This window comes from Panthera uncia (genome assembly GCF_023721935.1).
Source record: "Panthera uncia isolate 11264 chromosome D3 unlocalized genomic scaffold, Puncia_PCG_1.0 HiC_scaffold_8, whole genome shotgun sequence".
NCBI lineage: Eukaryota > Metazoa > Chordata > Mammalia > Carnivora > Felidae > Panthera > Panthera uncia.
In genome coordinates this window covers 42,508,853-42,513,580 of record NW_026057586.1, presented here as the reverse complement: position 1 = coordinate 42,513,580, position 4,728 = coordinate 42,508,853, and the positions used below count along the sequence as shown (strand labels likewise).

Genomic DNA, 4,728 nt, shown 5'->3' with positions numbered 1-4,728 from the left:
CTTGGGCTTCATCCCAAGAGTAACACCATAGTAGGATAAGCTCATATAGTAGCTGTTCTTCCCTGAGTGGAAATGTTCAACAAGCAGGTACTTTCCAGAATATATTCACAGATAAAACCACCTGGCAGTCTTTGCAGTGGTATTGTAAGTTTGTAAATACTGCCCTCTCAGAATAATATGGAGAAATGCCACTCTGTGAAGTATAGACACTTAGGAAGAAAGATGAAAAGAATTAAATTTGAAGTAGTTTTCCTATCACCATAAAACATACAGGAGAAGTTCAATAGTTTCCATCCTCCGTGAACACCAGGGAGGACATTTCGCTCTTGTGAATAGGATTTTTGGCTCAGATCAAGGATAAACTACGGGGCAATGGCCCTGGATGATGTAATCACTGGAAAAAGCAAAATGTTGGCTTTTTTTTTTATATATGCAGAACCCTTATATCACATTCTTTCCTTGTATCTGTTTTGTTCCATCTCTTTGGTTGGCTTTGCCTTCTTTTTTCTTTGATCATATTCAGTTGTGTGGTAAAGAGAATTTCTTCCTTCCTTCCTTCCTTCCTTCCTTCCTTCTTTCCTTCCTTCCTTCCTTTAATTGGGAAGAGGTTTTTATTTGTTTGGAAGAATTGTTTCCCATTCCTCCAAGCCCTTTCTCCATTTGTTAAAATCAAAATGAATCCAAGAAGGAGACCCAGAAAATAATGAGCATAGAAGAGAGAACATAAGGACTTTTTCTAGTAAGTATAGAAATACTTTTCATAAATAGCATGAATAACAGAAAAATTTTCCTGGAGATAACAGATCTGAGTTAAAAATAAGTAGGACTCATGTTCCTATTGTGTCTCTTCTGGTCATTAACTTATAAACCCGAAACAATAGTGGATGTCTGATGGAAATTATACTAATTGGACTTAGATCACCTATGGCTAACAGGATGTTTGCATAATATAATAGACAAGACTGACACAAGAACCATACCTATGAAATTATATAAACACATCTATGAATTTGTAGTAAAAATTGTTAATAAAAATATAAAAACACACAACTATTTGGGAATGTTTAAACATTATTTTACATAAATGGACTGAGGAAATAAGAATAAATTACTTGTGATGTGAAAAGAAGAGATGTCCTGAAAATTACATGTGAATGTATTTTAAATTTGTCTCAAATTTTAATAGTTTCAAGTGTGTAGCTTTACAGACATATACTAGTGTTTCCACATCCACATCTACATGCACATAAATATACATATGAGGATGAATAAATGAATAAGACATCCAACTCAAAAAGTTAGGGAAAAATGCAATAAAATTAGGAAAGTAGTTTGAAGAACATAAATATAATTTTGAGAATAGCTAAAATTCTTGAAGATTTAGTCAGGGTGAGGGTAGAGGGAAATTCTACAAGTTTAACCAGGTAAAATATAAAGTAGTTTAGGAACAACAAATGAGATAAGACTATGTATATAGAAACAGATAATACAGTAGATGAAAATTGGTTGCACAAATTCAAATGTATCAATGAAAAGGAAAAGTTTATGAGTTAACATATAATCAATACAAGAAGGAGGAATTACATACAAACAAATAAATATATAACAAAAAGTATGTGTTATTAAAGAAATGCCTCCACAAAAGCCATTGTGTGCCAATGAGTTTAAAATGATTTCTTAAAAATTCCTCAGTAACAAGTAATTCCTCCTCAAGGAAAATATTCTACAGAAAAAAGACATGTCTAAGAAATGCAGACAATTATTCACAAGACATCCATTGAGGTGTTATTTATTATAGATAATTTGGAAATCTTAGCATATATTACATATATTGTTATATACATATATTACAAATAAGTCAGACAAGGGCTACAGATCAGCCTTAACTTTTTCTCTTATACTTGATATGCAATCCATCAGGAAGTCATATTGGCTCTACCTTCAAAGTATATCCTAAATAATCAAACCATCTATATGTTACCACTTAGTAAACCACTATCATTCTTCTCTGAGCCACCATATTCTCTTGCCTGAACTCTGGAGTAATCTCTAACTGGTTTTCCTGCATTTTTGATCCTCCACCGTAGAAGGTGCATAGAGCAACTAGAGAAATCCTGTTAAAATACGTATCTAATCATATCATTTTTATGATCAAAATAATTCAATTACTTCCCTATAGACTTAAGGTGAAATTCAGGAACCACTATGATTTATAAGATTTGGATCCATACTGCTTCTCTATTTAATCCCTATCAGATCTCCTTACCCACTGGGTTCCTCCATACATCTTGACTCCTTGGTGCTCCTGTAGCATGCCAGGCAACTGCCTCAGAACTTTACTTTGCACTTGCTGTCCCATCTGCCTGGCATTCTTTTCCCTCAAATAACCAGATGATTTTATTTCTCACCTCATTCTACCCTCTCCTCAAATATTATCATTTCAACAAAAATAATTATGTTTTATCCATATGACTAAGTTTTACTTAGCCATAGAAGAGACATTTGGAGCATGGAGTACTTGCTTTCCCTGGTGTGATTCCATTCTGGAGTTTATCTCCATCCGCCTTCTTTCCCTCCTATGCATGCATCACCATCCCATGGAAGATTTGATGGACATGGACATGAGCCCTTTGAGGTCCCAGATAATCTTTTTAGCTGTAACTAAAGTCTGGCAAAAATTACAGTTTTAAGGTGGATAATCATGAAAATGAGCACAAGTTATCTTTAAGAATAGTTCAGGGGTTGGTGTAAAGGATGAATTGCACATTGATGAAGCAAAGGCAACGGAAACTTCAAAAATGTCTGTACAGCCAAGGTTTCCCTTGGAGGCTTTGAAATAACACTACTGTGGTCTTATGACTGACATGTTGTTCAAGGCCTATGCACAGTGGTGGACAATATTTAGTGGCTGTGGGGGAAGACACATAGTGAGAAGATGCAGAGGAAAAGGATGGGAAACTCCTTAGTATATCTGGAAAGTGTTCTAACCTTGGAAGTGGTAGCACATTTCCACAGGAAAAAACAAAACTTATTGCTGGTGAAAATGATAAGGAAGATGAGGAGGAAGATGATGATGATGATGATGGTGATGATGATGATGGTGAACATGATAATGATGAGGAAGCTGAAGAAAGAGCTCCAATAAAAAAATCTATATGAGATACTCCAGCCAAAAATGAAAGCCAGAATGAAAGAGACTCAAAACCATTAACACCAAAATCAAAAGGTCCCATGTCCTTCAAAAAAACAGGAAGAAGCTTCCCAAACACCTAAAGGACCTAGTTCTGTAGAGGATATTAAAGTAAAAATGCAAGTAAATATAGAAAAAGGTGGTTCTCTTCCCAAAGTGGAAGCCAACTTCATCAATTATGTAAAGAATTGCCTCCGAATGACTGACCTGGAGGTTATTCAAGATCTCTGACATGGAGGAAATCTCTTTAAGAAAACAGTTTATTAAGCATCCGACTTTGGCTCAGGTAATCTTACAATTAGTGGGTTCAAGCCCACATTGGGCTCTGTGCTAACAGCTCAGAGCCTGGAGCCTGCTTTGGATTCTGTGTCTCCCTGTCTTTGCCTCTCTCTCCTGCTCATGCTCAGTCTCTCAATCAAAAATAGATTTTAAAAAATATTTTTTAAGAAATTAGTTTAAACCGTTTGTTAAGATTTTCCATTTTTTTTCATATCTATAATAGTTGATATCTGGCTATTCTTTTTATAACACAGAGTGGGAATTTTCCCTACCATGTCTGATAAATGTTAAGGTTCCACTGCCAAGAATGCGTTGTCCAAAATACCTGTGTAGTGTTTTAAAGATGGAACTCTGCCCTTTGTTTGTTTTTAAGTATGTACGGAATGTTACAATAGGACATAGTAGTCATGACAGACAAATGGAAATGGTGGGAAGACAAAGATATACATGTAAAATAAGCTAAGTGTTTTAACAGTAACAAAAAAAGAACATGGAGTGCTTAATATTTGAATTTAAGTATAAAATTCAATCTACAAATTTACACACAGAATACTGTGTCAACAGTCTGCATATTACACATGCACAGAAAAAGTGGAAAGAAATAAACTGAAAATCCCTATTAAAACTTTCTTAGAGTGGTAAAACAGTATTTGTTGGCTTATCATTTATATTTTCTTTCATTTTTTCAGTGTATTTTTTATTTTTTATTTTATTTAAAAAAATTTTTTTTCAATGTTTTTATTTTATTTTTGAGACAGAGAGAGGCAGAGCATGAGCAAGGGAGGGGCAGAGAGAGAGGGAGACACAGAATCTGAAGCAGACTCCAGGCTCTGAGCTGTCAGCACAGACGCAGGGCTCGAACTCACAGACCGTGAGATCATGACCTGAGCCAAAGTCGGATGCTTAACCGACTGAGCCACCCAGGTGCCCCTCAGTGTATTTTTTAAATTAGAAAAAGATATATATTTAAGAATTGAGCACCTGCTGTGTGCATCTCACTGTCTGGGACTGGTAGATATGAAATTAAAGAGGTGTTCTAATTTTAACTGGGAAAATACATAAATAAATCACTAATTGTAATTTCAGTCAAATATGACAAAGTTATATGAGCAATATATACACTTCTTAATTTCTTAAAGATTTATTTTCTCACTTGTAAAATAGAAATAGCGATACATTGGGGCACCTGGGTGGCTCAGTCGGTTAAGCGTCCGACTTGGGCTCAGGTCATTGATCTCACGGTTTGTGAGTTCGAGCCC

At 35.2% G+C, this 4,728-nt stretch overlaps 1 pseudogene; it reads left to right on the top strand.

The window, feature by feature from the left end:
- The first annotated feature begins 2,597 nt into the window (after positions 1 to 2,597).
- Positions 2,598 to 3,441, top strand: LOC125914717 (nucleophosmin-like; annotated as a pseudogene).
- The last annotated feature ends 1,287 nt before the right edge of the window (positions 3,442 to 4,728 follow it).